Source organism: Dama dama, chromosome 21 (assembly GCF_033118175.1).
Source record: "Dama dama isolate Ldn47 chromosome 21, ASM3311817v1, whole genome shotgun sequence".
NCBI lineage: Eukaryota > Metazoa > Chordata > Mammalia > Artiodactyla > Cervidae > Dama > Dama dama.
In genome coordinates, this window is record NC_083701.1 from 59,527,947 (window position 1) to 59,555,653 (window position 27,707).

The 27,707-nt window shown below is 43.1% G+C and overlaps 1 protein-coding gene across 1 annotated transcript in view; it reads right to left on the minus strand.

The window, feature by feature from the left end:
- BAALC (BAALC binder of MAP3K1 and KLF4) overlaps positions 1-27,707 on the minus strand; it is an 84,985-nt gene that overhangs the window by 32,094 nt on the left and 25,184 nt on the right. The window lies entirely within an intron of this gene.

A 27,707-nucleotide genomic window follows, 5' to 3' on the forward strand; every position in this document is an offset into this window, starting at 1 on the left:
ATACTTTAAGTATATTACAATTTTATTAGTCAATAATGACTTTAATTTTTTAATGAAAAAAATTAAAAATTCCTTCTTTTGTGATACCTTTCTTGTAAGATAAAGCAGGAATTGAATTGCGTTTTTTTCCTTTACTCCACATCTCTGAATCTGCCTCCATTTTGAGACTGCACCTCTTGGGGCCCTAAATGTCTGTGAGCTGAATGACTTAAAAACACATTCATTCAACAGGTGTGACTGGCGGCTGTGTGTCCAGGAGGCATGTGCTACAGTGGGCGGCACTGCGTCTGCAGCCACACAGGCCTGGGTTCAAATCCCAGCTCCGCCACTTACAAGCTATGTGACCTTTCTGAAGTGACTAAATAATAACATTTACCTTTTTTTTTTTCCCCCTTTTGGGCTACCAAGTATCAAACTCTCTGCTATGATTATTCCCATTTTACAGGCTAGGACATAGGACACTATCTCAGAGAGGCCAAGTAACTTGCTCAAACAGTCTGCCAATGGTGGAACCAAGACTCAATCCTCAGGTCTGTGTGACTCCAAAGACATCTTGTCCCTATCTTCTGTCTCTGTCTTTGCTCCACTACTCAGCATCATTAAGCTTCAATTTTCTTGGGTAAAGAATGAGAATTATGATATCTGCATCAAAGACTGGTGATCAAAGGCAGAAAGGGCAGGTGAGACCGGCTCTGGGCCTGGCACACAGTCAGGGTTGATTTCTCAACTTTCTACCCCCAGGCACAACCAGATGTTGATTCCAGATCTTCACTCAAGAGTAAACGGATGGGGTGGGGGGAGGGGTATTAAGTAGGTGACAGAAAATGGAGAAAAGAGATGAGGACAAGAGAGTATTATCAAAGATCAACTTTACCAAGCCCACAGCTTTGTTTCAGATCCAATCAGGACAGAGCAACCCCTAAAGAGTCTAAGACTCCCTTGGTGGCTCAGATGGTAAAGAATCTGCCTGCAATACAGGACACCTGGGTTCAATCCCTGGGTTGGAAAGATCCCTTGGAGAAGGAAATAGCAACCCACTCCATTATTCTTGCCAGGAAAATCCCATGGACAGAGAAGCTTGGCAGGCTTCAGTCCATGGGGTCGCAAAGAGTCAGACACGACTGAGCCCGCATGCATGCAAAGAGTCTAAGACTCAGAGATTATGGGGCCCCAAGAATCCATCAAGAGGTCGGAAGGTTGAGCTAACATAGGAGCCCCAGATGACGGAGCACATGGCTGGCAGATGAGGGTCTCTTTACTATAATGTCATTAGCGAGCTGTTGTGTGACAGGGATAAAAGATAAAACACAGTATCCACCAGCCCTCACTGGGCCCCACCTTCTTTAGAAGGACAGATCATTTGGAGCTTGGCCAGCTATGGACCTTTGTTGTGCTGAAAAGAAATGGTGTTCTCTGTGCTGAGCCAGAAACAGAAAACAGATCATGGGCCAGAGGTTCACTAATATTTACTGCACTCCTCTGGGGTGCTGGGCTCTACTCTAGGGCTGGGACTCAGCAGTGGAGGAGTGAGAGACTCAGTCCTTGCCCTTTGGTGGAGACGTTCGGGATGTGGGCAAGAAAGATGTCCAAGATATATTGCTGGTGGCAAAGAACAAAATCTGCCAAAGAGACGCAGAGGCCAAATCATGGGTGTCAAACCTTGTCAAGGAGTTTGGATGACGTCCTGTTGGCAGTGGCAGCCTGAGAACAGTATGGAGGATCCACTTGAAGGGCTTAAGCCTGGAGGCAAGGGATTCAGCCAGGACAGCCTTGCCTCTGGGGCTCTGACTGCTTCTGGAGTGTCCCTTAGCCCTTTGAATGCACTGTTGAGGTGATAATCTTCCCAGCTGGGATCACCAAATTGGAAACCACTCTCAGAAGGCTGTGACTGGTAATAACTCCACTTCAGAAAGATGGAGTTTGTCAAAATACATGCCTGACAAGTGCAATTGAATATTTAGAAAGAAAAGGAAAACAATCGTAAATTAATTGGAATAATCATCTGTAATCACAATCTAGATGAAAAGATTTTCAATAACAATTTCAAAAGGACACATGCAGAATGGACAGGATTAAGCTTCCCAGGCCACTCGCTACAGTTCACTATGAATGCTTAAACAGTTGGTGAGATCTAAAACCCCTTCTGTAGCATCACATAAGACAGATACTGTGAGTTTTCTATCAGACAGAAAAAAAAAAAAAACAAAAACCCTCCAGTTAGGCTGATTTGATTTTCTATCTCTGAAATGCAGTAATTGGTTCTTATATCCCCAGCTCCTGTCTCTGAGCTATCCCTGGATAGTTTTTAAAGCAGGTTTAAGCTTTATATTTTCTTCTGAGAAGTCAAGTTCAAGCTCCCCACCCTCAACAAGTTCCTGCAAGAACCCAGGAGTAGGAGCAGCTGGTTTTGCTCTAAGTCCTATTACCATTCTTGATATTTGCAGAAGGAGGTGGCTCTTCCAGTGGATGGGCTTGGACAACATTACCTGTAAAGTCAATAATCTGCTTGTGTGACCTAACTCCATCCCAAACGCACGGATTCCATTTTGAAGCAGGTTCTGCTGTTGTTCAGTCACTCAGTGATGTCTGACTCTTTGCAACACCACGGACTGCAGCACTCCAGGCTTCCCTGTCCCTCACCATCTCCCAGAGTTTGCCCCCAAGTTCATGTCCACTGAATCAGTGATGCCATCTAAACCATCTCATCCTCTGCGACCCGCTTCTCCTTTTGCCTTCAAAAAGTCAGCTCATTGGAAAAGACTCTGATGCTGGGAAGGACTGAAGGCAAAAGGTTCTGCTGAGCTTGGCATAACAGAACCAAGGGATGTGAAGTCTGAGAAAAATCAAAACCCCTTCTAGGGATTTTCTTCATTGTAAGACAATATCGAAACTGATTCTTCCCCAAGTTTCCCTGAGGGTCTGGATCAGACCTCAACGATATACAAGGAGGTAAGTAGGTAGCCCTGTGGGAAACTTCAAGAGCCCAGGGGCATGCAGGGCCTAGACAGACGCAGTCCTGGGACTGGCTTACTCAGGCCCCATGCTACTGACCCCCTTGCTCTGTAGCTGCTGTTCAAAAAATCAGCACATCGTGGCTCATACATTTCTGAGAAGACAGCCACTAAAAGTCTCTTCCCTGCTCTTTGTTGTCATTCCTCTCTCAGAGACTACAACCATCTTCACCAATTTGACTCATATCTGACTCTCAACCCTCTGCTTCCATCAGTTCATCTCAACTAGTACCTGCTGAACTCAACACGTGCCCAGACATTTCACCAGACTCTGGTGTCTCACAGATAGTTACAGTCTGTATTACCCCACAGGTACTCATATTTAGTCAGAGAGTCAGATGTAAAAATCACTGCAGTCCTTATAAATCAAGTCATCCCTGTGGTCCAGTCTCAGAATAACATTAGACTGACAGAAATCATCTTCAACACTTGTAAGTTACTAGAAACTAATTTAAACCCTTTACTTGACTCTTTAGAGACAAGCAAAGGCAGTTCCATTCATAATCCACTACAACATTTTACAGTCTCCCTAGAGCCTGTATTAGTAATCTGGAAATTAATTAGTAATTACTGAATTAGTAATCTGGAAAACCAAATTATGGGCATATGAGAAATCAGAGGAAAAGTTCAACGACATGGAAGATGATGGATTAAAGAGGATGAGTCTGGAGGAAGGAAATTCAGTTAGGACTATTACACTCTCTAATGGCAGGAGGGGATGAAAACCTCAACTCAAACAGTAAGGTAGGGATGGGTTGAACAGGATGGATTGAAGAGATATTTAGGGGAGAAGGGAGGGAGAGATTCAGGAGGAGATGCCCACAGTCCTGCAGAATCAACTGCAGTCCAACTTTTCCACATGGAAGTTGCTCAGGTCACCTTAGACTCAGCACATCCAAACTGAGCTGATATTACCTTCAATGCAGTTCTCCTACCTGGCTCTGTCAAGTATGTCAGTCAGCCCATGAACTTTCTAGCCTCTGGTCTTAAAAAATGTTTGTGAGTTATTTCCTTTCCCTTTTCCTTCTTTCCCAATAATCAAGTCTGACACTAAACTTTGTCATTTTTTCCTTTTATACATCTTCCCAAGTAGCTCTTTGCTCTCCTTTTATGCTCCCATTAGTGAGGTCCAGCTCACCTCTCCTCTAGATGATTGCAAAGGCAACAACTGGCCTCCTTGATTGTAGTCTCTCTCCACTGTCCAGAACATCCATATCATGATAGAAAGATAAGTCTTCCCAACACGTGGCTTCCTTCCTTGCATCACATTGCCACACTACATCAGATCCAAACACCTCTGCTGGCTCTAAAGGGCTCAGCCGTGTGGGCTCAGTCATTATGCAGCTTGGTTCTAACTACGCATCTTATCCTCCAGACAGGCGGATGTCCTTCTGTTCCCCGTAAGTGCCAGTCTCATGCCCACCTCGGTGATACTGCTGGGGGTGATCTCTTCCCCGCAGGGGTCTCCCTCCCTCCCTCAACTTTCCAACCTGGTGAGGAGGCAACACAGACCTGTGCTTGCTCAACAACATCCACACCTGGTGTCAACATTAACCAGCTCAGCACTAAATGACTCCTTCTTATTCCAAGTGCCAAAGGTTTCTCTCCCTAGCTCAGATGCTCACTCTCCAGGGAATGAAGTCTGTCACTGTGCCCAGCTACCTCTGCTAACCTAAGAAGAGGAAAGATCTCAAGGGAGGTTTGGCATTTTCATTTTTGCTGTCATTTTAAGAAAAACACTATGTTTTTCTAATGTAAATCATGGGAAATATAACAGTAATTTTGGAAGAAATTTGCACACAATTCTAATTCATTTCATAACATACTTTATTTAAAATGAAATGATAACTTAGGTTTAAGTCATATAACCTCTCGGAAAACAAGAATTTCACAATCTCTGCAAACTATAGTGGATATAGTCAATTTTTTTTCCTTTATCAGAGTTTTTAAAGGTATTAAAAAGAATCAGGAGGGAGTTTCTATTTATAGAGAGCCCATCACATGTCAGGCACTGACTAGTTGCTTTCTTTTAAGCCTCTCTACTCTACTAAGATAGGTACAAAGGTATTTTTTTTTTCTTTAAAATTGACTTCTATTTAAAAGATATGCTTACAAATAGCACTTGGGTATGAAGTTGAAGAATTGCACTTTAAAGTCTAATGGAAATTAAAAGTACTTCAATTGCCACATTTTGGCTTTTAAAAGAAACTAATGAAACATCATTTTAGAAAGTTGCCTAGTAAAATAAAGATGTGAGATTTCACAAGCAATTTTAGGAATAAATTTGAATAAATTAAGATACAGAAAAATGTAAGTGTTCATCACAGTTGAATACATCGTGGCATATAATCAAGCAAATGTCAAACAGTGTTTACATATTTCATGTATTGAAAGGTTGAGGCAGAGCACAATGTGTCAAATGAGGAGCCTATAAACAGTGTAACAGGAGGAACATGTAGGCAATATTTCCTTTCTATCAGAGGTTACTAGAGAGTTCCCTGCACCCTCTCAGACCCCATGCTCCCCATACCCTGCAGTCCAGTTTGTTTAAGCATAAAATTATCAACCCTTTCTCATTTTAAAATGATATATTCTTCATCAGAGATTCTCTCCCTGACCTACCGAGTAGCCCTGAAGCTCCTTTGACAGAACCTAAGATTCTACACCACTGCAGTGGGCCTGTCCCCCACTATTTCAGTAAATTTTTTTCTCAGCAACCTCACCCTCCCACCTTCAGACTGGGTGATCTGAGTTAGAATCTGTGACCAACGGCAAAGCCAGTCAGCACTCTGCTTTCTCAGGGACCATGTGATTGGCTCAGGGGCATCACAGGACCCAGGTCAGTAACTCTCAGGACCTCTGCAGGAGCTAATGGAAGAGGCTCTCTTTCCCACTGGACTGGACTCTGGGAGCTTTGACATTGGGCTGTGCCAGTGCAAGGGAAGTCACTTTCTGAGAATGGAGCCCACACAGAAGAAGGGACTTCAGACATGGAAAGGGAGACATGGGGTCCCTGACATCATGTGAGCCTTGAACCCAGCCTCATCCCCAGACAGTCCTACACTTGGCCTTTCTGTTACCTGAACCAATACAGTACTTACCTACTATTTTTTGGTGAGGCGAGGGGGGCAGAACAGTTTATTTTACTTATATATTTTTGGCTGTGCCATGCCTCATGTGAGACCTTAGCTCTCTGATTGAGGATCAAATCCATGCCCTATGCATGGGAAGCTTGGAGTCTTAACCATTGGACTGCCAGGGAAATCCCCTACAGTCCTTTCTTTTGCTTAGAGTTTTACCTTGGTAGATGTTGATTTTTTTTATTACTTGTCACCAAAAGTGTCCTAACCGATGCACAGCGTAGACCACAAGCTTTGCACTTCAATAGCACTCAAGTTCTGCAGTACCTGGACACCAACTCATAAAAGATTCTCTCTTGTTTGAGCTAACGCTAGGATCTGCACTGGAGTTCAGACATGTCAGGACAAATGGGGTCCGGGGCGGGGGAACTAGCAGCATATTTGTATTATCCTCCCCAAAATAACTTGCCCTAAGGGGAGAGGAGCCAGGCCCAGTGGGCGTCACCCAGGAAGGAGAAGAGCCAAGCCTCAGGGCTGGAGGGGAGGAGAGGAGCAATTTTAAAAAGAATTCATCCCTTTATCCCTGAGCTCTGTCTTCTGTCCTCAACCTGACCCCAGAGAGCACAAGCAAAAATTAAGAAAGCTGCTGGTCAAACACTTATCTTAAGTCATAGTGTACAAACCACACTACAGGGGGCCCCTCTGAAACTACATCTTAACACACAAAGGGGAGAGAAGTCTTCTTTCCTACTTTGTAACATAACTCTGCTCATTCTGGACATCCCGCGAGAGCAGGGTTTCTCAAACTCAGCACTGTGCCGTTTGGGGGTGGACAATCTCTGCCTGCTGGGACTGTCCTGGGCACTGCAGGGTGTTTGGCACACCCCTGGCCTCTACGCTCTAGACGCCCACAGCACCCGCCCCCTAGTGGTGACATTCCCAAACGTCTCCAGACCTTGTTCCCAGGGCTCGGCTGTGCTTGGTCGCCCAGTTGTCCCGGACTCTTCGCAGCCCCACGGACTACCGCCCGCCAGGCTTCTCTGTCCACGGGTAGTCCCCAGGCGTTTTGGCACCAGGATCTGGGTTTCGTGGGAGACAATTTTTTCACGCATGGGGGGATGGGGTGGAGATGGTCTCGGGATCATTCAAGTCATTACATTTATTGTGCACTTTATTTCTATTATTATTATATCAGCTCAATCTCAGATCATCAGGCATTAGATTCTGGACGTTGGGTAAATTGCCTAGTTGAGAACCACAGCTTTAGAGTCTTAGTGGTTGTGGCAATAACTAAAAGGGGACTTCAGTGCCCACTAGAAGTGACGCCCAGTTGCAAAAATAAAGGTGCCTGGAAGATATGCCAGTGCCTGCCCGGGATATGGGTGTCTGTGTGTGGGGAGGGTGGGGACTGCAAGTGAGGGGGCAGTTTCTAAAACAGAAAGTAAAAAAAAATCCCAAACGAAAATAAGACCCCGTCTTAGCAGAATAGCAGCTGGCTAGTCCTACCCTGATGAAGAAGGCAATGGCAACCCACTCCAGTACTCTTGCCTGGAAAATCCCGTGGATGGAGGAGCCTGGTGGGCTGCAGTCTGTGAGGTCGCACAGGGTCGGACACGACTGAAGCGACTTAGCAGCAGCAGCAGTCCTACCCTGAGGACCCCCTGAAATACTTTGGGAGATGGCAAAGGGCTGGGAGACCGAGAGAACAAGTAAGTAGTGGTGAGAAGCAGTGAGATATGCTCTTTGTTCTTCTTGTGAGCCCCTCTGTACCGAGAGGCCAGTGAAATCTGAGGACCTTTGGATTAAATCTGGAAAATGCCATAACTTTGAATTATACCAAATAACGTTGGCTAAAGATGACCCACGACTATTCTCTCAGTCACAAGTAAATTTACATACAGCCACAGGGAATAAACTCCAGCTTCTATTTTTGGGGCTTGGATGTTCCAGTATGTGTACTGAAAGAAGAGAATGCAGGATGGTGTTTCCTAGGAAAATTTAACCACGAGTCTCCAGGAAAACAGGAAGATTAGCTTGGGTGAAAAGGAGGCATTGAGACAGACAGAAAATAATTCCTACTGGCAATAGAAGCAGAGTTTGGTGACAAGAAGAAAAGCCTCTCGGGATTTTCAAAAGGAATTAGATTCATTGATTCACCACATTTTCCTTGGCCTCTTACGTCTGATGATGAGTTGTCAAGAGAACTGGCTTTGCCGTCAGACAGAGCTGGGGTCCAAGCCTATTTGTTAACCTATTTGTTAAATGATCTTGAGTAAGTTACTTCTCTAAGGGTCAGTTTCCTCATCTAATAAAGCAGCTAGAGGAGGCTGGACACTTAGGAGGTGCCTTACCACATGCTAGCTGACCTTCCACAAAGGGAAGTAGAGGGTGACTCCTGGACATTCTTTCCGTGGACAGTGATCACTGGGTGCTATCACTATCACAGCCCCTGTAGTGGGGATCACAGACCAGTGAGGCTGGTCCCTGCCCCAAAGAAGCTTGACATCTTACTCTTCGATCCCACTGAACAAATGTTTAAATTACATGCAGGTACGGAACTGGGCATTTGGGCTATAGTGAGTGCTAACACAGGACCCTGGCAACAAGGAGAAGAAAGAAAAGGAGAAAAAGGAAAGTGAGGCTGGGTCCCACTCTTCAGGCATGTAATAAGTGGGAAAGGAGATAATGTGATGAACTCAAAAATGTCCATACCACAGGGTCTTGTATTTCAAGTTCAAAGCCCTTTGCACATTTGTGTCTATTTTACTAATGACTCGGCTACTGTTTGTCTCCAGTGTTAGAAGATATTCCCCATAAAGGCAGAAACTGTGTCTCTCTTGCTCTACACTATACTTTTAGCACCAGGCATTTAGAAGACACTCAGAAATAGTGTACATCTTGATATGATACTATACACAGAAAATCCTAAAGATGCCCCTGGAAAACTACTATAGTTCTTTAATGAATTCGGTAAACTTGCCAGATACAAAATTAATATAAAAATGTTGCCTTTCTATACACTGACAATGAACTATCAGAAAGAGAAACTAAGGAAACTATCCCATTTACTATCACGTCAAAAAGAATAAAATACCTAGAAATAAACTTACCTCAGGAGGTAAAAGACCTGTACTCAAAAAAACTATAAAACAATGATGAAACAAATTGAATATGACATGAGCAGATGGAAAGATATACCATGTTCTTGTGTTAGAAGAATTAATATTGTTAAAATAGCCATACTACCCAAGGCAACCTAAAGATTCAATGCAATCCCTATCAAAATACCAACAGTATTTTTGACAGAACTAGAACAAATAATTTTAAAATTTTGTATGGAAACACAGAAGACCATGAATAGACAAAACAATCTTGAGAAAAAACAAAGCTAAAGGAATCACACTCCCAGATTTCAGACTATACTACAAAGCTACAGTAATCGAACCAGTATGATACTTGAAACTCTTAGAAGAGGACTTAGGCAAAACCTTCTCTGGCATAAATCACACCAATGTCTTCTTCAATCAGTCTCCCTGAGCAATAGAAATAAAGGCAAAAGTAAACAAATGGGACCTAATCAAACTTATAAGCTTCTACACAGCAAAGGAAACTATAAACAAATGAAAAGACAACCGATGGACGGGGAGGAAATAACTGCAGGTGAAATGACTGACAAGGGTTTAATTTCCAAAATACACAGAAAGCTCACACTACTCAATAACAAAGAAGCAAACAACACAACTGAAAAATGGACAGAGGACCTGAATAGACATTTTTTCAAAGAGGAAATGCAGATGGCCAACAGGTACATGAAAAGACGCCCAGCAACTCTAATCATCAGGGAAATGCAAATCAAAATCACAAGGAGCTATCACCTCACACCTGTCAGAATGCCTATCATCAAAAAGAATGCAAATAACAAATGCTGGCAAGAATGTGGAGAAAAGGAAACCATTGTACACTGTGGGAATGTAAATTGGTGCAGCCACTGTGGAAAACAGTATGGAAGTTTCTCAAAAAAATAAAAACAGAACTACCATATGACTCAGCAATTCCACACCTGGGTATATATCAAAAAAACCTGAAAATATTAATTCAAAAGATACATGCACCCAGTGTTCATAGTCACATTATTTACAATTGCCAAGCAACCTAAATGTCCACGAATAGATGAAGGGTTAAAGAAGATGTGGTGTGTATATATGTATATGTGTTTATACATATATATATATATATGGAAAGGAATACTACTCAATTACAAAAAAGAACAAAATTTTGCCATTTGCAGCAACATGGATGGACTTGGAGGGCATTACCCTAAGTGAAATAAGTCACAGAGAGACAAATACTGTATGATATAACTTATATGTAGAATCTAAAAAATACAGCAAACTAGTAAATATAACAAAAGTGAAACAGATTCACAGATATAGAGAACAAATTAGTAGTTATGGGGAGATGGAAGGGGGGAGAGGATATATAAGGGAAGGGTAGGGGCTTAAGAGGTACTATTATGTACAAAATAAGCTACAAGGACATACTGGTCAACACAGGGAATATGGCCAATGTTTTATAATAACTATAAATGTAGTATAATCTTTAAAAATTGTGAATCACTATGTTGTACACCTGTAATTTATATAAATATATTATACATCAACTATACTTCAATAAAGAAAGCCAAGCACTGAAGAATTGCAGTCTATGGGTCACAAAGAGCTGGACATGACTGAACAACTGAACTGATACTTTAATTAAAAACAAAAAGAAATAGTGTACATCGAGAATCCCAAATAGCACATTTCTGTTTCTGAAATGAAAGTATATTTAAAAATTGATGTCATATTTAATCTGCTCAACGCTTTCTCCTTTTTTAAAAAAAGAAACTTTATTTGGCTGCACCACATCTTAGTTGCAGCATCTGAACTCTTAGCTGCCTCATGGGGAATCTAGTTTCCCGGCCAGGGATTGATCCCAGGCCCCCTGCACTGGGAGCATGGACTCAGCCACTGGACCACCAGGGAAGTCCCTCTCCTTCTTAAAAGCCATTATAAACTGGATCTCACAACCTGCAGAGTTCTTAGAACTGCAGAGAGGTGTTTCCGAGCTAACTGAACAACGCAGGCAGGGAGCGGCACCCTGCTGCAATCTCTCCTCCTTTCAGAGGTGAGCGATGGGTGTCCACCCCAGTTCTAGTGCCCCCCAAAGTTCAGGGATTGAACCCCATCATTCAATCCTTTCTAAGAAAGACACTATTTCCCACAGGTGAATTTGGGAAGGAGAAGGAAACAGACGCATATTTAAGGCAGGTGTACCTAATAAAATAGACCTCGGGGAAAACCACCATATGGTGGCTTTGGAACTGCCGTCCTGAGATAGTCCCAGGAGGTAGGATGTGCTCCATTAAATGCAGCTGACCTTCAAGAACAGAGTCCCAGCAGGGGAAGGATACACACCTGGTTCTTGATGGAAGGCACTCTGTTTTCCCAGACCATGTGTGAGGCAGTAATGCAGGCCAGCTGGGTGCAGAAGCCCCGGCATAAACTAAAATATTATGCCTTATTAGGGGAAAACATTCTTCAGTAAATGATGTTGAGGGAGAACTGGATATCCACATGCAAAAGAATGAAACTGGACCCCTGATTTACTTCACTCATGAAATTTGAAATGGATTAAAGACTTCAATGTAAGACCTGAAACTGTAAATCTCCTAGAAGAAAACATGGGAGGAAAGCTCCTTGACATGAGTCTTTGTTCGATGTTTTGCATCTGACAGCATAAGCACAAGCAATAAAAGCAAAAATAAAGAGAGATTACATCAAGCTAAAATTCTTCTGCACAATAAAGGAAAATATCAGCAACATGAAAAGGCATGTGGGAGAAAATAATGGGAGAAAATAATTTGCAAATCATGTATCTGAAAAGGGGTTAATATCTAAAATATATAAGGATTTCACATAGCTTGATAGTAAAAACACAACCCAATTTAAAAATGGGCACAAGATCTAAATAGACATTTTCCCAAATGGCCAACAGGTACATGAAAAGGGGCTCACCATTGCTAATTATCAGGAAAATGCAAATCAAAACCACAATGAGATATCACCTCACACCTGTTAGAATGGCTATTATTTAAAAAAATGTTGGTGAGGATGTAGAAAAAGGTAACACATTCACTGTTCATGGCACTGTAGATTAGTACAGCCATTCAGGAAAACAGTATAGAGTTTCCTCAAAATACTGAAACTAGAACTACCATATATTCCAGCAATTCCACTTATGGTTATAGAGCTGAAGGAAATTAAATCACTATCTTGAAGAGATATCTGTACCCTCATTCATTGCAGCATTACTCACTATAGTCAAGATATGGAAACAATAAAAGTCCATTGCTAGATGAATGGATAAAAAAATGTAGTGTATTTATATACATATACTATGGAATATTATTCAGTCATAAAAAGGAAGAAATCCTGGAGGAGGAAATGGCAACCCACTCTAGTATTTTTGCCTAGAGAATCCCATGGACTGAGGAGCCTGGTGGGCTACAGTCCATGGGGTTGCAAAAAGTCAGACACAACTGAGCGACTAATACTTTTATTTTCTTTATGTACTGTGTTTGCAGTGTTCTGAATTAGCTGAGGAAATTGAATTGTGGACTTTTGACGTTATGATCAAATTACGTTAACATGGGTTCTTTAGCTTTTGAAATGACTTACTTTGTTTTAGAGAGGTAGGAACCAGTCATTCTTTGATTCTTGAAATGTTGGATGGAATCCTGAACCGCAGATGCCTGCCATTTTCCTTTTCGCTAAGGTTCTCAAAGCTATTTTTACTCTGGAATCAAGTATTGTAAATTGTCTTTATTTTATTTTAATGGCCTCCCACAATGATTGTTTCTAGCAGCCCGTTTTATAAAGTTCTGGGCCTGGAGTTCCCTAAGAACTGCATGTTCCCTTCAATTAGGAATATACACTAGAAGAAGGTGTATGTTCCGTGCAGTTTCAGAGCAATAAGCACAGCCGGAACATGCATAAAAGTTAAGACTTGGGTGCTGAACCTTTTGGTAGCATCGATGATTTTTTTTTAATGATACATAGAAGCAAAAGGACTAAATTCTACTTAAAAAGACACACAAAACACTAATTTCTTATTTAAATCGATGACCTTCCCATGTATTCAAAATGGAACAAAAAGCCCAAACTCATCATTTCTATTAACATTGCTTTTTTAAAAAAATCATATCTTTCAAATGTCAGAAACAATGGTATGAAGTGCCCTTATCTACTCAAACCTAAGGAAGAACATTTTTATAAAGTGTTACACGGGAAATGATTAGGTTTCAATTTTGTAGTAGTTTAAAAGTGCTACATACTACTTGAAATTATTGTTTACAGATTAGTGACACAGGCTGGAGGGAGGATCCAGTCGGCTGATTTCCGGATGCCCTCACACATACAGTACTTCCAAACTCAAGTCCAGCCATAAGCTATTTTGCTAACATGTCAGAGTAATCTGTATTTTTGTATGTGATTTCTACTTTTATAGACTTGTTTTAAAATAAAACATTTTTATAAAAATGAAAAAAAAAGGAAGAAATCCTACAATTTGTGACATGTATGAGTCTTGAGGGTGTTATGCCAAATAACTCAGACAAAGAAAGACAAACATCATATGATCTCATTTACATGTGGAATCTAAAAAAAAGAGAACTGAATTCATAGAAACAGACAGTAGATTGGGAATTATCATGGGTGGGGGTGCGGAGTAAATGTCAAATTTCCAGTTATACAATGAATAAGTTCTGGGGATTTAATGTATATCTTCATGACTATATAGTTAACAATATCATATTATATAATTGAGAGTTGCTAAGAGAGCAGATCATGAAAGTTCTCACCACAAAAAAAGTTAACTGTATGGACATGTTAACTAATCTTATTGCAGTAATCATCTTGCAATATATACATATATCAAATCATGTTGTACAACTTAAACTTGTATGTTACATAGGTTTACGTTATACATCAATTATATCTAAATAAAGCTGGGAAAAAAATGTGCTTTATTAGTACCCCTGAGGTTAAACCCTATGTTCAAAAGTACCCTTCAGATACAGAATTTTTTCACAATGCATTAGAAAGGATCAGTATACTTATTATAGTTAAACCTATTACGCTTATCAGTATATATACTGTAATAGTATAATGAGTTGAATTGTGTCCCCCCAAATTCATATATTGAAGTCCTAATCCCCAGAACCTCAGAATCTGGTTTGGAGGTTGTGGCAGATGGAACTAGTTAGCTTAATTAGTTAAGATGAGATCATTGTCCTAATCCAAGATAACTGGTATCCTTATAACAAGGGTAAATTTGGACACAGACATACACACATAGGGAGAAACCAAATAAAGGCACAAGTCAAGGTGATGCTTCTGCAAGCTAAGGAACCCAAAAGATTGCCAGCAAACTACCAGAAGCTAAGAGAGAGACATGGGACAGATTCTCCCTCACCGCCCATAGAAGGAACCACCCTGCCGACACCACGATCTTGGACTTCGAGATCTTCAGAACTGGGAGAGAATAAATTCTTGCTGCTTTTCAGTTTGGGTTTTTTAATTATTTATTTACTTAATCTATGGCTGCACTGGGTCTTTGCTACGCACGGGCTTTCTCTGGTTGGAGCGAACGGGGGCTACTCTCTAGCTGCAGTGCGTGGGCTTCTCTTGTTGAAGAGCAGGGGCTCCAAGGCACGTGGGCTTTAGTAGTGGCGGCACGCGGGCTCAGGTGCCCCTTGGCATGTGGAATCCTCCTGGACCAGGAATCCAACCCGTGTTCCCTGCACTGGCAGACGGTTTGCCCACCACTGGACCACCAGAAGAGAAAGTAAAAGTCCCTCAGTCATGTCCAACTCTTTTCGACCCCATGGACTGCAGCCTGCCAGGCTCCTCCGTCCATGGGATTTTCCAGGCAAGAATACTGGAGTGGGGTGCCATTGCCTTCTCCGCACCTGAATTGCAGGCAGATGCTTTATCGTCTGAGCCACCAGGAGTGATGGACCACTGGGGAAGTTCCAATTCTTGTTGTTTTAAGTGATCCTGTCTCTGGTACTTTGTTGCAGCAGCCCTGGAAAATTAGCACACTTAGTATCAAAGAGAAAGGACTAGTAGAAATCAGAGGGAGTGACAGGTGACTGAATCCTTTCTCAATGGCCCTGCGTGGAGGAAGAAAGAGTAAACTCCCCAGATCACTCACTGAGGAAGCTGTGATCACAGTGTCATCACTTGGTTTTGAGGCCAGGGACAGGGCCCCATGCACCACTCTCAAGCACCGTTTTGTTTTTGTTTTTGTAAGGAATTTAGCTCACACAGGAACAAAGAAATGTATTGACAAACTTCAGACTTTGATCAATTAAGGAGATAAAGGAGGTATGTTACAACTTTGGGATAACCACTACAATAGAAAGAGAATGCAAAAGCTCCAAACTAGAATTCAGGAAAACATCAGAAGTGAGAAAAAACAACAACCTAGAAGCTGAGAAGAGGTGGGGGAAATAGAGAAGCTGGGAGAAGAAAATTTGAAGAATTCCACTGGTCCATTTCTCAGCGGAAGTAGGAGGCACCATGCTCCCCTGAGAGGAAGGGGCCCGAGACGGATGGGAATGGCGGCCTGCAGAGGCGGGTGAAGGTTTGGAGGGTCAATGAAAGGAATGGGAGACGAGGCCAACCTAGACTGAGTCAGAGGATCGATTTGCAGTCATCAGGACCTGGCTGAGGATTAAAATCATGGTTTTGGAGGACAGCCAATCAGCTATAAAAGACTAAATCAGGCAGAAAGTTGCTTGGTGCAAACATTCAGTTCAGTTCAGTCGCTCAGTCGTGTCCGACTCATTGCGACCCCATGAATCGAAGCACGCCAGCCTCCCTGCCCATCACAAACTCCCAGAGTTTACTCAAACTCATGCCCATCAAGTCGGTGATGCCATCCAGCCATCTCATCCTCTGTCGTCCCCTTCTCCTCCTGTCCCCAATCCCTCCCAGCATCAGGGTCTTTTCCAGAGAGTCAACTCTTTGCATGAGGTGGCCAAAGTATTGGAGTTTCAGCTTCAGCATCAGTCCTTCCAATGAACACCCAGGATCCTGGGTGCAAACATTATCAGAACACAAAGAAGGAGAAGGTGTTGAGGCTGTTCCAGCCAGGCTTTGGAGCCGTGAAGCCCAGGACAGGAAGATTGCTCTAGGCTGTGTCATGACACGTGTGCCCTCCCTTTAGAGAGGGCTGGATAAAAAACTGAGACATTCTTATGACTCAGATCCTGCTTTGATTACTCTCTAGAGGCAGCTCTACGTCAGGCAAGCTGTAAATCAACTGAGCAAATGACAGCTCTCTGAGCAGATGGGTCTCCCAGGCCTGCCCCCTACCCCCATGGCCTTCTACTGTCAGCAGCCCAAGAGTTACCAGTTCTCTTGGGATGAGTCACCACTTCTGGTTGTCCCTCTCATCTAAGTTGATTCTCCTTGGCTTCAAGTTCAGAGGTGACTTCTCACTGTGTTTTTTGTCCATCATCCCTACGTACAGCTCATTTTGAATCCTCTGGGCCTGTTTGAAAGGAACAAAGGGTGGCAGAAGGTAGCACGGATGGAAGGACATACGGACAGAATCCCACAGTCCCCAGCTGTGTGACTAAGCCTCTGTGAGTCAGCATTTTCTCACTCATAAATTAGGGCTTGAATGCTGGGAGACTGAATGAGATAATCTATAAAGCACCTATTTTACTGTCTGACCCATGGTAGGCCCTCAGTAAATGGCAGATGTCTTCCTCCGTAGCTCTCAAGGTTTTGACCAGAATTCTGATTGGAGCCATGGTGTGGTAGGCAGAATAATGCCCCCACCCCCAAATATGATTTAAATAATGCTCTGCTCTTTTTTAAGATTTTTTTTTTATGTGAACCATTTTTTAAAAATCTTTATTAAATTTGCTACAATATTGCTCCTGTTTTATGTTTTTGGGTTTGTTTTTGTTTTTTTTGTTTTTTGTTTTTTTTTAGCCACAAGACGTGGGATTTTAGCTCCCCAACCTGGGATGGGACCCATACCCCCTGCATTGGGAGGTGAAGTCTTTTTTAATTTTTCCTTTGGGAGATGAAGTCTTAACCACTGGACCATAAGGGAAGTCCCTGTTCTTAATCTCCATAAGTAATAGGGTGTTCCCTAATACATATAATTCCATAATACACTTACTCCCCTGCAAATGTATTAGGTTACCTGGCAAGGGGGAATTAAGGTTGCAGATGGACTCAAGGTTACTAACTCCAATTAAGGTTGCTATTTTAAGCTGATTGTAAAGTAGATTATCCTGGATTATCCAGTGTAATCACAAGAGTCCTTAAAAGTAGGAGGAGACAGAAGAATAAGACTTAAAGGATGATGTGTTTGCAAAAGGAAGGCACAGAGATGAAATTTCATTGACTTTGAGGATGGAAGAAGAGGCTTTATGAAGAAGAGGTTTATGAACCAGTGTGGGCAGCCTCTAGAAGCTGGAGAAGGAACTCTCCCCTAGAGTACTCAGAAAGGAACCCAGCCCTGCTGACACTTCAGTCCAGTAAGACACCCTCCCCTCCACCCCATCAGCTTTTAACCTACCAACTGGAAGGTAATAAACTATGTTGTTTAAACTGCTACATATATGGTAATTTGTTACAATAGCAACAGGAAATGAATATACCTGGTGTCATGGCAGTTTTTCCATCCAGACCACATGGGAATTCAGTTAGTATCTAACAGTCCTCTGCAACCTTAGGTATTCCAACACCACCACCATGACTTCTATGCCTGGGACCAATTTGAGTCATTAACCATACACTTAGTTTAGTGGGAAGTATGGAGCAGGGGTGATAGGGCTGGGTAGGTAGTCACCCCAAGATCTGTGTTTGTAAAAGAATTGACCACTTCTAGCGATTCTGTGGTGACTGTGTTGTCCAGCCACTAAGTCAGGTCCAACTGCAAGCCCATGGACTGCAGCACATCAGGCCTCCCTGTCCTTCACCATCTCCCAGAGTTTGCCTAAGTTCGTGTCCATTGAATCGGTGATGCCAAGCAACCATCTCATCCTCTGTTGCCCCCTTCTCCTTTTGCCTTCAATCTTTCCCAGCATCAGGGTCTTTCCCAATGATTCGGCTCTTCACATCAGGTGACCAAAGTACTGGAACCGTACTGAACCCTAAATGGCCCACCTGTTGCAGGAACCTCCTGACACCCAGATCAGGGAGGCTCTCCCACTGGTCCCTATTTTCTACTTGACTTCTCCCTGGGCCCTGCAGCGAGTCATGAGGAAGGAGGGAAGAGCTTGAAGGGTGCTGAAGCTGGAAGCCTCCTTCCTTGAACTGCTACTGTGTGTGAGGCTGATGCTCTGCATCTAAAATACTTTGGAAACAGCCCCTGTGCCAACCAGGCCTGCACTCTGCCAAAATGTTTTGGAGGTTAGCATTCAAACCACAGTTCCAGAGGCTGTATCTTCCCCATAGCCAAGCACGTGAGCCCTGGAGCAGACAGCCCGGAAGACCCAGATGCAGGTTCGTGTGTAGTCAGCTCCCTAAGGACATAATGACTAGTAACAATGAGCCACTGGCATTGCCGGGCTCTGAGCGCTGCGCGGTCGCTTCCTCTGCCTTGGGCTTCACTGTCTTCCATTCTCCATCTTCTAACGGCATTCCTCCAGCTAACCCACCCTGTCCTACCTTTGACTTCATCTCTTAGTTATAAATCTGCTCCTCTCTCCCCCTTGTTTTAAACAACTTCCCAATTCTGCATCCCTCTCTCTCATCATTCTCTCCTGGGCTGCCAGGAATCCCAGGACCTGGCCTGGGTCTCACATTCCCTCTGGCTGACACCAATGACTCAGGGATCCTGCAGTGGGTACAGCCACCCTTCCGTGATCAGGAACTGAGAATTCTGGAACAATGGAAACAATGGACAGACTATTTTCTTGGGCTTCAAAATCACTGCAGATGGTGACTGCAGCCATGAAATTAAAAGATGCTTGCTCCTTGGAAGAAAAGCTATGACCAACCTAGACAGCCTATTAAAAAGCAGACATTACTGACAAAGGTCCATCCAATCAAAGCTATCTATGGTTTTTCCAGTAGTCATGTATGGATATAAGAGTTGGGCCATAAAGAGAACTGAGTGCTGAAGAATTGATACTTTTGAACTGTAGTGTTGGGGAAGACTCTTGTGAGTCCCTTGGACTGCAAAGAGATCCAACCAGTCAGTCCTAAAGGAAATCAGTCCTGAATATTCATTGGAAGGACTGATGCTAAAGCTGAAGCTCCAATACTTTGGCCACCTGATGCAAAGAGCTGACTCACTGGAAAAGACCCTGGTGCTGGGAAAGACTGAAGGCAGCAGGAGAAGCGGATGGCAGAGGATAAGATGGTTGGATGGCATCCCTGACTCGATGGACATAAGTTTGAGCAAGCTCCAGGAGTTGGTAATGGACAGTGTGCTGCAGTCCATGGGGTTGCAAAGAATCAGACATGACTGAGCAACTGAACTGAACTCAACTGAGACATCCCTAAGCCCCAAGACCCTAAGGGCACCCTTCTATCACCCCCATCCATCTCAGTACCATTTCCAACTCTCACTACTGGATATTCACTTCATAGTAATGATTTGCCCGCAGCCTCACCTGCCCAGTAAAACCATCAGCACCGTGAGGGCAGGAACCGTGTTAGTCACCGTCCAAGCCTGGAGCCCCGTACAGCACCTGGCACGTAACTGATGCTCACAAGGTCATGATGACTCCACAGTGATCGCCTCAGATCCATTCTGGAACAAGAGAGCTTAACTGCACACACTCTGCCGGGAACCAGCTGTCTGCCTGTAGAGAAACCACCTCTACTCACAGCTGGAAAATGAGGGTGGGACAGGCCTAGGGCATGTCTGAGGCTCCTGTTCTGCTAGAAGTCTGTGACTCCTGGTAGAGCTCATCGTGCTCCTGTGACCCTGTAATTGGTAGTCTTATTTGTGAGGAACAATTGTCCCAAAGCTGGGAAGAGATGATAAATGTCATCCTAGGAACACTTCCTAACGAGTTCACCTAAAGGTCTTCAGGCTCCAGGGCCCTTGAAAGTCTAGACTAGAGGTTCATATCCAGGACAACGATACCCCCCTGAAAATGTTTTGGTTGTCATCTGGGGGGCAGCCATTGGCATCTAGTGTGTAGAGCCTGGGGATGCTGCTAAACATCCTATAATGCACAGGATAGCCTCCGTAACAAAGGATTTCCAGGCCCAAAGCATCAACAGTGCTGAGGGTGAGAAACCCTATCCTAGAGTGTGCAACTCTGTTCCCACATTTGGTCTTGACCCAAACATTTTACAATTCTGAGAATGGACAATGTGTGATGAGTTTCTTTTCCACTGGCTAGAGAGAATAACCCCAAAGACTATGTTTTTCTTTTCTTTTTTGCCCCATACGCTATAACAAGTTTTATATTTAATTTAATAACCTTACTTCAGCTTTTCTTCTATCCACTACTCATTAAAACAACAACAACAACAGTTTCAAACTTCCCTGTTGGTCCAGTGTTTGGGATTTGGCCTCCAGTGCAAAGGACGTGGGTTTGATCCCCAGTCCGGGAAGATCCCACATGCCGCAGGGGGGAGCCCATGCTCCACACCAGGAGAAGCCACCGTGATGAGAAGCCCACACACCGCAACTGGAGAGTAGCCCCTGCTTGCTGTCTCTAAAGAAAGCCTTCCTGCAGCGTAGCCAACATAAAGACAAATCAAAGAAAGAAACGGAAGGGACTTCCCTGGTGGCCTAGTGGTTAGGACTCTGCACTGCAGAAGACACGGGTTCAAACCCTGTCAAGGAACCAAGATCCCAATGTTGTAGCCAAACCAAACACAAAACCAGTTTCTCATGTATTTTTCTGAGCTATTTTTAAAATTATATTTTGTTCTTAAACTTTTTATCTGTGTAGATTCATATACAGTTGTAAGACACAATGCACAGAGTTCCCTGCCCCCTTTACCAGTTTCACAAAGACCCTCATACGAGATCACAGCCAGGGTGCTGACGTGGGTATAACCCTTCCATCTTACTCAGATGTTTCCAGCTGTACGTGCATTCATTTGTGAATTTGCATTTAGTCCTATCCAGTTTCACACATATGTAGGTTCATGAAGCCATCACCATAGTCAAGACACAGAACAGTTCTATCACCACAAGGATTCCTGCTGCTCTTTCAGTGACAATACCAGCATATTCTCTTTTGACTTGGATTTATCAGCCTGCTGTGACCCTTATTAATAAGTTAGATAGTAACACACATTTATTATTTGTATGAGAAGTTAAAATTTTGAGAAAATACACTTTGGGTTTTTGTTTTTTTTTTTTAATATTTTGGCCGCATCTTGCAGCATGTGGGATCTTAGTTCCCCAGCCAGGGATGGAACCCTGCATTGGAAGCACAGAGTCTTAACCACTGGGAAGCCAGGGAAGTCCTGAGAAATACACGTTGACATATTCCTTTGCCATTATGAAGTTACCCTACCTAAGCAGCAGCTCCAGGCTGAGCGCTGATGACAATGGCCAACCAGTGGTTCCTAATTTCTCCACCATTGAGTATATTAATGAAAACCATCATTCTATATGCCAGGAACACAGAATGGTCGTGAGAAAGCTACTTCTTTGTGATTCAGTTTCTTCTTTTGAAAAATGGAAACAATAACAGCTTCTATTTCAAAAAGTTCATGGAGAATTCAACAAGTTCATACACACAAAGCACTTAGAATATTGTATGGCACATAAATCCTCAATAAATTTTAGTTACGATATGTCCTCTCATTTAATACCCACAACTACCCTACTAGGTAAGTGCTCTTATTGTTCCAGCACAACAGATGAGAAAACTGGAGCTCAGAAAGTTCAGGTAACTTTCCCAGAGTCCTAGTAAGAGACAGAGTCAGGATTAGAACTCTGGACTCCGTGACTCCAAGTATCACCTTTGCCCCGCTCTGTGGGAATATCGTGCTTCTGGGCTAAGTCACTTCAGTTGTGTCTGACTCTCTGTGATTCCGTGGATGTAGCCTGCCAGGCTCCTCTGTCCATGGGATTCTCCAGGCATGAATACTGGAATGGGTTGCCGTGCCCTCCTCTAGGGGATCTTCCCGACCCAGGGATTGAACCCACGTCTCTTACATCTCCTGCATTGAAAGGTAGGTTCTTTACCACCAGCACCACCTGGGAAGCCTCCTGTGGGAATATTAGGTAGATGTATTCAGAGTTAAAAACTAGAATATCAGGTTCCAGAGAAACACAGGTTGGGGATTTGGCACGGGACAGGTGGCTATCAAAAGAAACCAAAATCCTGAGATCCAGATACCCCCAAGATCTTATTTCTAGAGTTTAAGGACTATCCCTTTGAACAACAGAAACCCAAAAGAAAACCTTTTGTAAAATGAGTGAAATAATATTTTTTCTAAAATTTCTTCCCACACGGAGCTGGAAACACATGGGGGAAAGAAATCACTTATTGATTAGCTCAAATTCATTTAGCACGCCTAGCAAAGGGAAGCTAGACAGCAAAAAGGCAGGAACAGGACCCTGAGCCACCACCCTTAGAAAGGAAAAGTTTTTGATTCACAGTTCTTTCTTAATTGGCATATTGATTCACACTGAGGCATAATGAAAAACTTCCTGAATCATGACTTAGGCAAGATAAAATCCCAGCCAATCAGTAGCCTAGGAGTTGAAAGCCTGGAGTTGGAAAAGGCTGGATCGTGAGCAGAGATTGAGTCATCCTCACCAGTCCCTCCCATCTCAGCTTCTTGGAGCTGGGACAGCACAGAGCAGAGATTCCCCACGTTGCTGGGTCATGGGAATGAGATCCCCGGTCGCTGCGCAATGAGAAAAAGGCAGTCATGTAGCAGGTGTATGTAGGTGCCAGGATGGTCCATGTCCCTTCTGAGTGAGATGCGGTGTTCTGTCTTCTTCCTCAGCAATGGCTCCCTCCCCCACGTACTCACATCCCTCTCCCTCACCTTATTTTCTCCCCATAGCACTCATTTCTACATACCATGTACTTTCCTTATTATTTTTTTAATCCATCATGCCTCACTTAGAATTTAAGCACGAGGGCAGAGATTTTTGTTTATTTTGTCACTCTAATATTCTCTAGTGCCTAGAACAATACCTGGCACATAATAGCTGCTCAATAAATATTCATCGAATTAATTTAGAAATGGTTTTTTGTATGTGTGTGAAATATCCTTTCTGATGAAATGGTAGTAACAACAAATGACAGGCCTTTTTCATGCCCTGATGGAAAAATTAAAAATTAACAACTCTACTGGGAGAGAATGGATACATGTATATGTATGGCTGAGTCCTTTTGCTCTTCACCTGAAACTATCACAATGCTGTTAATTGGCATACTCCAATACAGGCTTCCCAGGTAGCTCAGTGGTAAAGAGTTCACCTGCCAGATGTGGGTTCAACCCCTGGGTCAGGAAGATCCTCTGGAGGAGGAAATGGCAACACCCTCCAGTATTCCTGCCTGGGACATCCCTTGGACAGAAGAGCCTGGTAGGCTATTTTCATGGGGTCTCAAAAACAGTCAGACATGTATTAGCAACTAAACAACAAATACTCCAATACAAAATAAAAAGTTTTAAAAAATGGCAATGCTATATTACCATTCATGCACTCTTATACTTTTTTTCTCTTTTTAATTTTACACAATTAAAACAATTTTACTGGCCCATGAATTCTAAAAGTTTAGGGTTCTAGGGACTCAGAGAATAGTTTCAGAAAAAGGTAGGCTTGGTTTGAACCTGGCTCTACCAGCCATTTGATCTTAGGCAAATTCCTTTATATCTTTAAGCCTCAATATTCTCACCTGCAAAACAGGAATAGTCATTGAGAGTGTGATATATATATAAAGAAGGGACCTGGTAGAGAGTGAGTTTAGGTCAGTGAATAAATGATGCTCACCATGTGATTCAGCTGTGCTCAAGGCGGGCCTTCTCCACTGAGGCCGCATCTCAGAAGTCCTTTTGGGGTTTGCTCTCTTTGCTGCAGCCACACTGCTGACATCTGGGCCCAAGCCAGACATGGGCCACCCAAAGGCAGTTTCCTGACATTCAAAGGAGCTCATCTTAACTCAGTATTCAACTCCCTTGCTATAAATGATAAACACTGAAAGGTTTCGAGGCACTACTTCCAAGTTGCTCAAGTCCACTTGCCTGGAGGTGGTGACTTCTGAGATCCGTATAAATTAAGAGATTGATAAATGAATTCTTTTCCCCAGTATGACTAGGAAAGAGAGGAATCAGGTCAGAAACCACTGCCAAAAGGGTATCCTTCAGAAATGATGACAAAACAATTCTGAAATTAGAACATAAATAACTGAGGACATAGAAATCATATCCTGTCAATTTGATTTGCATACATTTTTAATTTTTTGCTTGCATTCAAGCACAACTTGCCTTTTGTTGGAGTCCATGGTATTGGAAAGCTATGTTAATGAAGAAAAATGAGTAAACTGGGAATTGCAGAAGCAGAGAGCTGTCTCTGCTGCTTAGCCTTGAGAAAGATGGAGCTGAGTCAGAGCAGAGAGCAAGGAAAGTCTCTGGACTTTAAGTGCTTAGAGGAGGAGGGTATGATGAGTAATTGAAGAGGGTAAAACAGTTCTGCCACATCTGACAGGATCTGTCCTGTGTAATTCCATCCATGGAGATGGATGTGGGCAAGCCTCCTTCAGCAGTGGCTCTGATATTTTCAAAATGATCTGAAAAAATTGGGGGAACCATGGCCAGACTGCTAGCTGCCATCTAATGTCGCTGTTGTTCAGCCGCTCAGGTGTACCTGACTCTGACCCCATGGACTGCGGCATGCCAGGCTTCCCTGTCATTCACCATCTCTCCCAGAGTTTGCTCAAACTCATGTCCATTGAGCGGATGATGCCATCCAACCATCTCGTCCTCTGTTGAATGTTAACTCTTTGCTTTTGCCTTAATAACAGAATCTTGGTTTTTAGCATGGCATGTTGCCACTCAGCTAAAAGACATTTCCCAGCTCCCCTTGCAGCTAGATGTGGTCATGCGACCAATTCTGACCAATGATATGGAAGTAACAAATGATGCTACCAGGAAGTTTCTTTAATGGAAGGAGGCAGGTCCTACTCCATTCTTTTCCCCCATCTTAACATCTGGAATGTGGATGCCATGCCTGGACCATAAGTTCAAAGGCCACCTGAGTATGGCAGGGCAATGAGCTCATGGCAAAGCACTGAGATAGAGGAAGCCTGGGTCCCTAAGGACTTGGGACTTGCCATATTGGCCCAGGAGGGAAGCAGACATTTATCTTGTTTTAAATCCCTACTTTTTCAGGTTTCTTCTTCACAACTAAACCTAATCCTAATTGATACAGGTCTTGACTTCTTTTTATTTTGCCAAATAAAACTTTAAAAAATCAAACTACTGTATATCATCACACAATGAAATACCAGAATAAAGAATTGTCTTTTGAACTGAATAATTTTTTTTAAGTCATCCAATAACCACTGAACATTTACTATGTGGCAGGCACTGTCATAGGGCCTGGAAGACAGCAGTGACCATATGAAGAAGACACAGTGCTTACCCCTGTAGGGCTAACATTGCAGTGACACTATGTAAAGCTTGCCAGGGACTTCCCTGGTGGTGGGGGGTCGGGGTGGCAGGCACATGTAGGATCCCTGGTCAGGGAACTAGGATCCCACACACCCCAGGGCAGCTGGACCTGGGCACTGCAACTGGAGAAGCCCACATGACTCAATGAAAGACCCCTCCTGTCGCAGCTTAGACCCAATGCAGTCAAAAATAAGGTGCATAAACAAATATTTTTAAAAATGGAAGAAAGGAAGGAAAGCTTGCCAAACTGGCTCTGTTTCTCATTTTACTGCAAGCCAATGATAACTTGGTCAGGACTGACACTGGTCCACACACCATATTTGAGAACCACTGCCTAAGGTGGGATTATGGCATCGTCTGCAAACTCAAATATATATTAAGCATGCCTGTAGCTTGAAATAATGCTATGTCTCACATATTAACTACTGCTTCCAAAATGTCGGTAGACTCAAAAAAAAAGGAAATTCATTTAAATGCATTACTGAATTCATAATATCTTTCTGTCAGTTTGGTGGGCGGTAGGGTCAATTTTTCTCAATCTCTGAACACTGAAAGTTTGGGACATTATACTGAATACTGAAATTTTTGGCATTATAAAATAATCACTGTACTCAAAATGGTGAGAAAACAAGTATTTTTTCTTATAACCATTTTTATTCCTAAAGATTGTGAAAGATCACTGAATCCTGTTTCCATAGTTTTCCATGTGAGCACTGAGAAAAGACTCTCCCCTTTAAAATTCTTGGCTTAGAGACCCTGATAGTTTCTCCCTATTCAGGGTATACTTTCTAAGCTATTTACAGAGTCCCTTGTCCCTTAAGAATTCCCCTGAGATACTGCTTTTGCTAAGATCTAATGGCATTAATCCATACAGATTGGAATGGAGCTGAATAGATAGTCAAAACCTCTGCCTTCATAACCCACAGAACAGTGTTAAAAGGGACAAGTTGCTGATCAGGTGAGGCAGAAATCATCTGCCAAGGTCCCACCGTGGATGCACATTCCCCACTCCAAGAAAGCAACACCATATTGGACCTTGGGACCACACAGTCCTTTGAAGTGGTCACCTCTCGGCAGAGTTTAAAGCAATGCAGTTGATACCTCAGAACAATCTGAGCACTGAATTTCATAGGGAATAAAAGACACGTGAAACTTTCGGTCTAGTTTCCGTTCCCAGGCATCCTGACAGTCCTTGTGCAGTCCAGCCTTAGAAAGAGGATTCCTCCAACAAAACTACTTTGGGAGAGATTACAAGAACACTTACGAAGCAAAGACGGCAGGCAGTTCTGGGAGAGCATGTACGACCTGTGTGATAGGCAGAAATGTCAGAAGGATCTGATGGTACACCTCATAGATGTGTGTGTGTGTGTGATCATATATGTAAAAGAGCACAAACAGGTAAGATGGGTGAGAGGCAACAGGAAATGGGGGATGCCCTTTCTGATGGGAGGACCAAAGAAACACCTGTGCGGCATGGCCTGTAGTAGACATGGCCAGTCTGTGGACTCCAGTAACCTCAGGATGGACCCAGACTTGTGAATTTCCTCAGTGACACCAACTGTGATTCAGTCACCCCTGAATTCATTCAAGTGTTGTTTCCCAGAGTGAATTCTTCAGAACATTAAGTTTCCATAATGATAACTGGGTATTCTGTCATACCCAAGCAGGAGGAGAAGGGGATGACAGAGGATGAGACAGTTGGATGGCATCACCGACTCAATGGACATGAGTTTGAGCAAGCTCTGGGAGTGGGTGATGGGCGGGGAAGCCTGGCATGCTGCAGTGTATGGGGGTCGCAAAGAATTGGACACGACTGAGCGATTGAACTGACTGATTCTGTTATAAGTTTGGGCAACTCTTCATTAAACAAAGGTGTATTTGTTATTATTTTCTTTTAAAAAATATTATTTATTTGGCCACATTGGGTCCTAGTTGCG